At 37.4% G+C, this 12,094-nt stretch overlaps 1 pseudogene; it reads left to right on the top strand.

The window, feature by feature from the left end:
- The first annotated feature begins 293 nt into the window (after positions 1-293).
- On the top strand, positions 294-8,974 carry LOC104856724 (annotated as a pseudogene).
- The last annotated feature ends 3,120 nt before the right edge of the window (positions 8,975-12,094 follow it).

Genomic DNA, 12,094 nt, shown 5'->3' with positions numbered 1-12,094 from the left:
AAGAAGTGATACAATAGGGTTTTAAGTGGAGGTTGGGGAAACATTAGTTAAGTTTGGGTGGTCAGAGATGTTATCTCTGAGAAAATGATGTTTGAGCAGGCACTGTAGGGAAGGAAGGAACCAGATTTGCAAAAATCTGGAGGAAGTTCTTCCTGAAAGAAGTAATAAATAGTGCAAAGTTCCCAAGGCAGAAAAATCAGAAAGTTGAACAAACAGAAAGCAGTCAAGTGTGGCTGTAATCTATTTATTAGAGTATATAGTGGCATTGATTATATTGGGGAGGTGGATGGGCCATGTCGCAGTTTTCTGGTCATGGGGTAAGCTTGATAGCTATTCTATCCTGTTATGTGAAAAAAGAAGGTAAAAATGAGATGCATGGAATGAACCCCTATACAAATAATATATGTGTCTGTTTGGAGTATGTTAAAAGGAAACATACCAGAGAATAAATGTGAGATTACTCCTGCACATTTTAGAAATAATTTTCTGATTTGTGTTTGTTTCTTAGTTGGCCATTTATTAGTCTTATAATAAGGAAACAAAACCCAATTTAGCAAATGAAACAGAACATAAATGGTGTTTTAAAAAATTTTCCTTTAAAAAGTATCTTACTAATTTGTGGACAACTATGTTCAGGCTTTGTTTCATAAACTTAATGACATCTTAAATTAAAAAATAATGAGTAAAAATTATCTGTGCAAATTTTAATAACTTAATTTGCACAAGGACTTAAAATATTGGATATTTAAATTATCCTCAACTTTAATTTTGCTCTCACAAACAGGGCAAGAGGGCAAACTCTCTAAAAGGAATTAAAATCAAAATGCGTAAGTCACAAAAATCTTCATTTTGCATAACTGTGCCCTTCTGATGGAATTGCTTCACCAGTGCCATCTAATATCATGTGAAACTGAATTGAGCTTCTCATGAGAGAGACTGGAAAAGCTAGAAAAGAGTTCTCTGGGTTTAGTCAAGCAATTTGGACTATAGGATGGGTTCACAGCCCAACAGAGAACTGGTATGTTTGAAAAGGAAACAGGCGGCAGCACATGGGAAGGATTCTTAAGCTTTGAGAATGTATGGCTTTTGGAATTCAGGCTCGCTGTGGCTCTGGGTCCTTAGTTCTCATGTAAAGGTCTTTCTTTTATACTTTTAAGGATTATTGAGCATCTCAAGAGACTTTGCTTATATGATTTATACCTATTGATATTTGGTGAATTAGAAATTAAAACAGAAATTCCAAAAGGTGTTCTGTTGCTAATTTATTTAAAATAATATTCTCATACATGTTAAATAAAAATTTTAAATGAAACACATTTTCCAAGAAATTATGAGAGGAATGGCATCCTTTAACATGTTTGCAAACATGTTGAATGTCTAGTTCAAAAGAAGCCATCTGGGTCCTCACGTCTACCACTTCATTTAATCTGTTGAGATATGTAGACATTCTTTGTTCAGTGACTTACCTGTTTAACTATTATTCAGGCTTACAACTGGGGCTCACTGCTCAGACTTATACTGGCCACTTAGACTTATAACTAAATTTTTTTTTGTACAGTTCTGTACATCTTCTTTATAGATCCAGAATGTCTTTTTTTGGGGGGTAGAGTATACCTTATTAATATAATACAATAAGTTTTGCTAATTTTGCTGTATAGTATAGTATTATAGTTTTATATTTTGTTATAAATTACAGTACTGCATATAAAAGTTAGGTAAATAAAAGCAAAGTCATCAAGTTGAAGTTTCCTTTGACCATTTCTTTGTTCTGAATATTGTAACATATGTACTATATACAACCTTCTTTTAGTGACCACTTCGTGGAATGACCTGATCACAAGAATGGAACTTGGTCATTAAATGAGGAATGTTTGCCCTGCTTTGATTAACATGTGTGAGGAAAATCTGGTTTCATGCTGCTATATGGTTGGAAAAAAGAATATAAAGATATTTTTTCATAAAAAGTGGTGGACTTTTTTTGATACTACACCAAAACTTCAGAAATTGTAGTTCTTTAGTGATAACTTGCAATGTGGCATCTGAAATCATGTCACTAATCTTTTCCTACTCCAGTGATCTGTCTTGTACTCTTTTAAAAGGTTTTTAATTAGCTGACTTTTTTTTTCTTTTTATTGAGTTTATTGGTACAATCTAGGTATACAATACAGTTACATTCATCATTGGGATCCTGTACCTTTACATAACAGGTCTCCATTCTCATTTTTTCCCCTTGTCCCTGCCCTCCTTTCACCCCCCCTTCCCCATTTACAAACACTTTATTTCCATTTTTTCAGTTTCTCATATTTTTTTCTCTCCCTTATTACCTTTCCCCCACCCTTCCTACTTTCCCTACACCTTTAGCCCTTTACTTCTTATTTCACATTATTAATTATCTCATTAGGATCCTGTATACTATTATAGTTTTTCACACGAGAGAAACTATTCGGTATTTCAGTTAAAAAAATCTCTGCATGAACATTAAAAATAGGGAATCCTAAAATAAAACTAAAACGGAAAGTAAAAGAGAAAAGGCAATGATGTAAGATTAAAATAATCCTTAATTCTGAAGAATAAAATGGTCCCTTAACATATTTAAATTGCTTCTTGCTCTTGTAGTCTTATCTTATTCCTTTTTTCATTATTTAGAGAATATTTTATTAGTTTCTGTAATCAAACCCAAGTAGATATGACCTTATATATTTAGTATAATGCGTTACCCCTGTACAAATGGAAAAATAAAAATAAAAAATAAAAAAATTAACATTTCTAGACCAATATGGCTGTTAATTTCTGTACAATGCCAACTCAACACAGTAAATTGGGATAACTTTTTCCAAAGTTGACAGCACCGTTAAAGTTTCCCAAAATTAAATTTACATATATATGTATATATATTTATATTTATATAAAGAGACTAATAATAGCAGTATGTTATGCATCGATAGCAGCAACAGCTTTTCCAGGTTCTGCAGTCATCTGAACAAAATTATAGACATTCAACACATTCCATTAAACAAAATAAAACAACAACAACAACAACAACAACAAAAAACAAACAAAGAAAAGAATAATATCCAGAAAACAGCAAAGTTCTGTTGCTGTTCTGGTACGTGGCACCATTTTTTTTATTAGCATCTTAATCATCATCTGGGAAAAGGACATTCTAGAATAATATCATTAAATATATCTCTGATAAAGCACGGTCCCTACTATGTATCATAAAGCAGATACAAGATATTTTACATTCACAAAGGTATGATACAGTACCGTCCTACATCAATAATACTGAAATCAGTTTTGGTTTGAAATTTGCTTTGTCTGCAAATAAGATTGCTATGCCTGCTTTTTTCTGGGCTCCTGTCACATGGAGAATTGTTTTCTATCTTTTCACTTTCAGTCTATGGGCTTCTTTTTGCACTAGGTGTGTTTCTTGTATACAACATATTGTTGGATTTTGCTTCTTATTCCATTTTGCCTGTCTATATCTCTTGATTGGTGAGTTGAGGCCATTCATATTGATGATTATAACTGATATGTACTGACTTATTATTGACATGTTATTGGCCTTTTGTTGACTCTTTTTACTTTTTCACCTTCTCCATTTAGTTTCTTGCCTTGCCTATTTGATTTGCTCTGTTGGGCCTCATGGTGTTGTTGCCTTCATTGTCTTTTTCTAGGATCTTGTTTAGAATTACTTGTAGTACTGGTTTGGTATTCTTGTAGTTTCTCAGGTGTTCTTTGTCATGGAAGTGTCTTATTTCCCCATCCATTTTGAAAGAGAATTTTGCAGGATACATCAGTCTAGGTTGGTGGTTGTTCTCTTTTAGTACTTGAAATATCTCATTCCAGGCTTTTCTTGCCCCAAGGGTTTGTGTTGAAGAGTCTGCTGTGATTCTGATGGGCTTTCCTTTGCATGTGATTTGTTTCTTTTCTCTTATTGCTTGTAGTATTTTGTTCTTCTGTTGGGTTTCTGGGATCTTGATTATTATATGTCTAGTGTAGATTTTTTTTGATCGTGGCTAGTTGTAGTCCTATATGCCTCACTTATCTGTACGTCACATTTTCCCCCTCTGTTTTGGAAGTTTTCTGTCATTTATTCTGTGAACAGCTTTTTTAAGTCATTTGCATTTTCTCCTGCTACTTCATGTATTCCTATCAGTCTTATGTTATACTTCTTTGCATCATCTAGGAGTTGTTGGATTGATTTATCATGATCCCTTACTGTTTTTAAGAGACCTCTCTTTTCATGGTCACTGACTGCAATCTTATCTTCTATATCTGAGAGTCTATCTTCTCATTCTTTTATTATGTTATGTACACTTTGAATGGAATGTTCAATCTCCTGGATACCTGTTTGAATCTGTTTTATGAATTCCATTTCTTTCCTATGTTGGGCGTTTATTTTTTCCATTTCTTTCTTATGCTGGGCCTTCATGGCTTCTATCATGGTCCTGAGCTCATCTATTTTTTTGTCAGTTTCTGCTCTAGATTCTTGAATCATGACTTCCATTTTGCTCACTATCTCTATGGTTATCTGGGAAATTATTTCTGTTTTGAATTTTTCTAGAGCCTGATTGATCTGTTTTGTTACTTCCTGTGCTTTGAGTTCAGGGTGTCCTGGTGGTTCACTATCGGCCTTTTCATCCTCATTTGACCTACTGTTTGCCATTGGCAAACTGGAAGTGTGTCCTTGTGTCTTGCTTAAGTATTTTCTCATTTTTATTTTTGTTGTCAGACTGTCATTGGTTTAATCTCTGGGTTATCACCCAAATCTTCCTGATATAGTTGCACCCTAGCTTCTGTGTCTCTAATGACTTACAGACATTCTCATTTTCATAACATCAGAGAAAACAGCTCATCAAATCAACTGCAATGCTTTACCCCAACTGATATAATCAACAACACATTAAGATCAAGCACAACTTGAACACTGACTACCTGTGGTAGTCACAGTCTATCACCCTTAAATCATTTGAATTAAATTGAAATCAAGAAGCAGTCCAGAACATGTCTGCAGTGAACAAAATTTCAATATCGTGTATTTACCATTTAATGGCTCAGACAGAGCTAGAATGCAAGACCCTTGATCTCAGTTAGCTGATGGCTGAACCCCTAGATGCAGACTGACCTTGGGCTGCAAGGCCCAGATTGAGTTCCCCAACCTTCTGAATGGTTGAACTCCACACTGTTCTACTACAGGTTTCCCATGCCCTTTCTTTAAAGATGTTCAAAGTTGGGAACTCAGAAAAATACCCTTGATAACCACCTCCGCCCCTGCAGAGTGGGTCCAAAGACCGGCACAGTCAGGAGGTCTGAGAGTGCATGGGGGGGGTGTAAGGGGAGTTATGGGTGTTCAGGGGAGCCAGCACGGCTACTTTCCTGGCACTGGAGCCATGGCAGCTGGGGTGGGAGCAGGCATGGTTCTCCTTCCCATGGTGGATCGGGGCCCAGACTCCTGTCTTGTACTTTGAATGGCTCTTTTACTGATGTATGATTTTGTAACATTATGGGCAATTTGGAAAATATTGAGTCACTGGATTATGCACATTGTCTAAATATGTATACATTTCATTAAAAATAATAGCTACTAAATTCTCTATTCATCTTCTCAGAAATGTCTTTAAGAATTGGGAACTGTCATGCCTTAGGTGGTGGATACGAATGTTCTGAAATTCTGATTTTTGCCTGAAAACTCAAATGTTATCACTGTCAACACTGTCAATTGTTTTCCTTGGCATGACAATATACCTTTGCTTATTTTTGAAAAAAAATTCCTGCCAAGCCTAGATGACTGTAGTTCATTGTCAGTTTTTCTAGTCAAAATAGTATTGCATGAAAAGAGGACTAGGTCAGCTTTCAACTCATTCACAGCAGTGCTCTTCCTTGAGACAGCATGGCACTGTTCTGTGTAGCCCAAGTGTTCATGTGAGTATCTATTTATCATGTAGAATGCTGCATAGACACGTTACCAATGGTTGAAATGTAATAAAATCATTTGCACTCATTTGTTAAGGACATTTTAAAATGAAGCTGACATCAAGACTAAGACCCTAACCAAAAATCTTGTTAATCTGTGGCAATGAGTAATATGATGACTAGTAGCAGAATTTGGTGCCTTTTTGGGTTCTGAGGCAGCTGCAGTTTTATCTGTCATCACTTCTGCACCATCAATGCAAATTTCAGCAGAGGACTTCATAGTATATAAAGATCTACAAGTCTTGACTTTGCAGACTCTGAGAGAACCAGTGCCCAGCTGTATTGATTCTGTCTCTCCTTGGGCTTGAGGGAGGCTCTTAAGCTTTTGCTCCAGTCTTGCAGGCAGGAGACAGAGAAAAGCCTGTGTTGGCAGGGAGAGGCCAGGAGCACAATTAGCTCCAGGTCAGTGACTAGAGTTTCACCACAAACAAATAAAATTCACAAATGCCAAAGGCAGAAACAGAAGCAATACATGCATAAAATTAAAGCTATACATACTATTGACAAAGCCACTTATTGAAGTAGGTCTAAAAATATTAGCAGTAAAGAGAGTGATTAGGAGGAAGTGCTTCAATAATATTGCAAGAAATACAATTTTAGAGTTTTTTTAGAAAAGAGATTATTTTTATATAATTTTTAATTTTAAGATATCAAAGCACACAGAATGCTTCTAACTTTTTCTTGATTGGGGTAGAAGTAAAAAGCAACTCTTGCTGCCTTCAGTTAATTGCCATTGGTATAACTGTTCTAATAAATGTAGTATAACTAATATGCTCCTTTTAAACTAATCTGTATCTGTGATAGAATGCCTAAAATGTCTTTTTTTCACAAAATATCACTTTTATTGGAAATTTATCATTTTACAAAAGGCATATACAAAATGCACATAAACAACAACAACAGAAAAATGTATTTATCCTACAATCTAATTGGGGAGGTAGAAAATTTTAGGAATATATTACTGTCATTTTGAATCTTGAACCTAATTGCAAAGACTTTTCACTTCCAAGGATGTCTTTGGTGAATTCTTCTAGGAGAATGCTACGTCTTGCTTGCTTCTTGGTAAACTCTCAGGGACAATCTGTGTCGAGTGAAGAAAGACTTCCTGCTTGCTTGCAAAGGTGAATAGACATTAAAATATTTTAAGTTCTTCACCAGTAGACTTCAGGCAGCAGCTGAGGGGACACAAATGACATTCATCCTCTTTGTCTTCTAGATATATATATATGAGAGAGAGAGAGAGATATATTGATACTCAAATCCTGTGATTGTATTCATTTTTATGAGGACTTCAGGCTTTAAGTGAGAAGAGATGATGTTGGTCTTTGGAGGTTATTACTGAGAGGGTCTGCTGAAATATAGTAATTTTTTACATCTCTTTAATATAGTATATCTTATATAGCATTCAAGTTGTACATATTGCATCTTGTATTTTAATTTCCTCCTTGACCTTTTCATTTATTTCCATGCCCTGATCTTGTCTTTCTTTTCCTTGAAGTGAGGCCTATGTATAGCTAGGAGAAGAAAAGAAGGGAAAGCTCAATATTGCTTGCTTTCCTCTCTTTTCTTAAGTTCTCTTTTTTCTCAGGTTGTTTGTTATCTGAATGTTTTCCTGCACCCTCAGCCTTGTGTCCCTATTGCTTACCATTTATGGTGTTTGTACTCACAGTGGTTATCAGGACTAGAAGGTACTTGAATTAGATCATTTAGTTTAACCTTTCTCACTTTTACAAGTAAGGAAACTGGTGGAGGACCAGACTGTTGGAGCCATTCATACAAGTTCACAAAATTAATGGCACACTTGGATGTGCTCAGCACAGGGGTGAGGTGCTCGTGTTTGTCACGTGACTTCTGTGTTTCAAGTGCTGTTTGTTCTAGCCATTTCATCATGGCATTATCCTCACTTTTATAAACCACAAAACCAAGGCTCCAAATGCATATCTTCCTACCCCAAGTTTCTGTATACTACACAGCTGGACCACAAGTCACACTTTTCATTTCCTGTCTCCAGCTGCCTTCTCCATTCACACTGGCCTGAGTGGTCTATGGGCCTACACAGTAACAGATGTGGTGAAATATTCTTCTTAAAAATGGCAGAACTGGACTTGTTTCCAGTCCTTGGTGGGCCTTGGCAGGGATCAAGGTGCACTCCCTCCAGGATGCTGGTGTGGGAGTTGGGGCTGGAGCCGTGAGGGGAGAGCACTGATTCTGGGCTATGAATTGGATGGGAAACTCACTGCTGGACAGTGAGGAATACTATCTGCCTTTGAGAAGTGACCATGGGTCTCCTTCCACACCATTTGCTATGATTTTAAGCCAGCATCTATAGACACTTCCCGTGAAGCTTCAGGTTGGCAAAGGAGATGTTACAATTATACTGCCACATATTCCTGGATCCATGCCACCACTGTTTATGTTCAAGGGGAGCAAACAGCCTTATCAGAAAGACTATGGTTATTATTAATCATGACACTGGTGAATGTGTACTGGGGAAAATCAGTAGCAGCATCCAGGCCAAGAAGATAAGAGCTGAGGGGAGCAGTAAAATCCAGGCCTGAATGGAGCAGCAGCCCACTTGGCCCCCACAGCTGTCACAGCCACCTCCACCACCACCTCCTATGCCATTCCAGGCTCCAACAAAGCCTCCAGTTGGACCTAAAACTTCTCCCTTGAAGGACAACCCCTTGTCTGAACCTCAAATGGATGACATCAAAAGAGAGCAGAGGGCTGAAGTTGACATTATTGAGAAGATGAGCAGCAGCAGTGGGAGCAGCTCCTTAGACTGAGAGAGCGCCTTGGGAAGTAATGATGACAGTTATAGCAGTGGAGGTGAGGACAATGGCCCGGCCTCTGCCCTACAGCCATTGTACCCAAAGCCCTACAATAACAGGTCTGCCATGGCCAATGGAACCAGCTGGCCGCAGGAAGCAACCAGCTCATGAATACCCTCAGAAATGATCTGCAGTTGAGTAAGTCTGGCACTGACAGTGATGATTAGCACCCAGTCTTTCAAAATCAATTTCCTGGTATATAAACACAAAGCCACAAGACCAGGTTACTTTTGCATGGAGTCTGTTGCTGCAAGGAAAATGTCGTGGATCACTGCAGATAAGGAGTTTGAGGCTTTGGAACTTCTCTGATATTCAAGTCTTTAACCTAGTGGTGATGGGTGATTTTCTCATGTAAATTCTGAATGATCTCCTATTGCAAAGTTTAAATAGATCTGTAGAAGAGCTAACACAATTACAATTCTATTTAGTTAACATTTTTAATGAAAACCAGACAGTTGTGCCTTGGGCTGGGTTACTCAAAAGCCATGTCTTCACCAGATCAGCAATTCGGTTTTAAATCTCAGCAGCCATTAGTTTTTGTCAGTAGACCTCAAATGGTCCGCACCAGTGCGATTAAACAATCTTTGAGGGATAAGGAAGAAGAGGGAGACCTCACCCTGCATCATAGAAATATGTTACAACCACTTTACTTTATTGACATAAAGTAGTAATGAAGTTTGTCTGACCCAGCCTGATAAACGTGGGTAGAAATGAACTTCAGCAGAGTCTCTGAGTGTCAGCTGGATTGGACTCCAAAGAAACTCTAGCTCAATCCTCTCATTTATAGAAAAGGGCAGTGTGTGGCTGGTTTGTGACCAGTCTTCTGTCCCCAGTCTATGTTCCCTCCCTTGAATTTCTGGATGTGGGAATTATTTCACTGCTCTTAACTTGTGCAAATTGGAGCAGGTTCCAGGAACTTGAACTAAAACACGCATTTATCCCCAAGCATGATGTAGATGGAACTGTGGTTTTTGGCCTGTTAAGTTGTTTGTTTCTATAGGAAATACTTGTCTGTGGCACTAGGTTTGGTGAATCAAGTTTTCTGAGATTCATCCCCTCTCCCCTGCACAGCTCTGTTTTTTGTTTTCTACACAAAACCTTCTGTGGTTCTGTCTCCCAGCAGAGTAAGGAATTTCTTCTTTTTGGAAATCAAGAACGAGAACTGACAAATGGCTTCACAGGTATATACATGACATCTAAACTGGACTGTTTATTCCCCTGTGTCAGTGCCTTCACGGTGTCTCCTTGCTTCCTTCACCTGACTCGAAGCCCCAGGTCCAGGGTTCTGTAGTTTTCATCTTCACGAACTCTTGCTGTTTTGACCCAAGTAGATTACCCTGTGAGTACAAACTGACCTTTTTCTTGATTGTACTCTAGTTGCTATGAGCTCCTTAATAGCAGAGACTGTCATCACAGGGCTAGACATTCATGTGCTGATAGCCTGTGGAGGAGCAGGCAGAGAAAACTAAGCAGGGAAGTCGGGTTACACATAGAGAAAATATCCCAGGCATTTGAACAAAGCTAAATGTATCCATACTGAAATTTCTAACTAAACTGTTAAATTGTCTTTACTTTATATACAATATCTACTGCACTGTGAGTCATTTAGGTGAAGTGCAAAGACTAAATCTGATATGTCCGAGGAGCCATGGCAAGCCTTAGTAAAACGTGTTGGGGAAACATAATATAAATAAAAGAGAGATGTATAATATTGCCACTAATTATTTTTGTAGCAGAATATATTTTATTAAAAATGTGTAGCATGTTTCAGTGGTAAGAAAACTTGAAATGCCTTTTTCCCCTATTTCAGAGACTGGTTCACTAGGAGAGAGAGAGGGAGGGAGAGAGAATGTGTGTGTGTGTGTGTGTGTGTGTGTGTGATGTATTTATTACATTATTTTGAAAGAGAATTATTTGTCTGTTATGTGGATACATATGTATCAGGTACAGCCAAAGTGGATATTCCCATTTGGCAGAGTGTAGGATTTCTAAACTCAGGCCCTAACTAGTAGATTGGAAGACAGGACCAACTGAAGCATTATGAAATGTAAGTTTTATTTGCTTCCATTATTTCTGTCTTGAGTTCATTGCCTCATTTAATAATTTTTAAAATCTTGTGCCTAAAGTTCATCTTGCATAATTATGAAGTAGACATGCATGTTTACATTTATGTAGAATTTGTGTACATTTATGTAGAATATTATGTAAAATGTTTGTTTTTTGTTGTTTATTCTTTTAAAAGATCACTATATTTAAATAAATAAAAATGAACATCATTAATACAAAAAATGGCAGAACTCTGTTCCTTTAAGACTTAGACAATTGATGTACAAAAATAAACTTTGAAAGTTCAAGCATGACTTGAAAGTTCATTAAAAAAACCTCACTACCTTCTCACTTAGCTGAGTTCATGCTATAGAAGAAAAATGTTAAGTCTAAAATTTATGCATCAGTACTTTAATCAAGCCAGAAGCTTCTTCTTGACTATTTGACTTGGGAGTTAAAAATCTGCATTTAAATTGTGGTTCTAAAGTATAGATCCCAAGGACCCGAGGGGCCTTCCCCAGAGGAGCAGTGTACAGCGAGTATGAACTTTTTGCTTATCTTTGATTCTCCCAGCTCTCCAAAAGTTCAGAAATAAGTTGGAAGGAGGAACAGCTTTAGGATATAACAAGAAAACACTTAGGGATTTGGTACAGAACTTCATTTAATGATAAGATTTTCCCAGTCATTCATAAGGGCTGAATCTACATGATCTGACATAAAGCATGGTGTGGGACTGCTAATAGGCAATTTATTCAACAGCTGTAGGAAGGGCTATTGCTTTCTGTCAACAGTCACACATGTTTGTTTTGTGGTGATGCTTGGCAGCTGCCGGAGAAGGAGTAGGGTCCCTTAAGTGTTTTGCACATGATTTCTCAAATAGAATCAGGCTTTGCATAGGCAGCCATGCAGAAGCAGAGCTTGTCATGATTAAAATCCAAGACAAAGGAAGCTTGAGTTTAGGAATAGTTTTAGGTGTAAAAAGTCAATTTTGTGTGTGTGTGTGTGTGTGTGTGTGTGTGTGTGTGTGTGTGTGTTTGAAGGTGTGAGAGAGAATTGTATTTAGTATCTCATAAAATTTTCCCAAAGCATCTATTTAGACCCAAGCTTTTCTGTTGGCAGACAGCGTGCACATTGCTATTGGATTGGTTTTCATAAAGTCAACTCTCAGGGCAAGTAATCAGCCTATGCAGACATCTTAAGTGGCTTCTTACTGAATCAAAGCACAACTTCTCTGCCTGGTG

This window comes from Fukomys damarensis, unplaced genomic scaffold, assembly GCF_012274545.1.
Source record: "Fukomys damarensis isolate Sample0158 unplaced genomic scaffold, DMR_v1.0_HiC HiC_scaffold_16, whole genome shotgun sequence".
Classification (NCBI taxonomy): Eukaryota; Metazoa; Chordata; class Mammalia; order Rodentia; family Bathyergidae; genus Fukomys; species Fukomys damarensis.
Note: the sequence above shows the minus strand (reverse complement) of the source record. Positions and strands in the feature narration are given on the sequence as shown.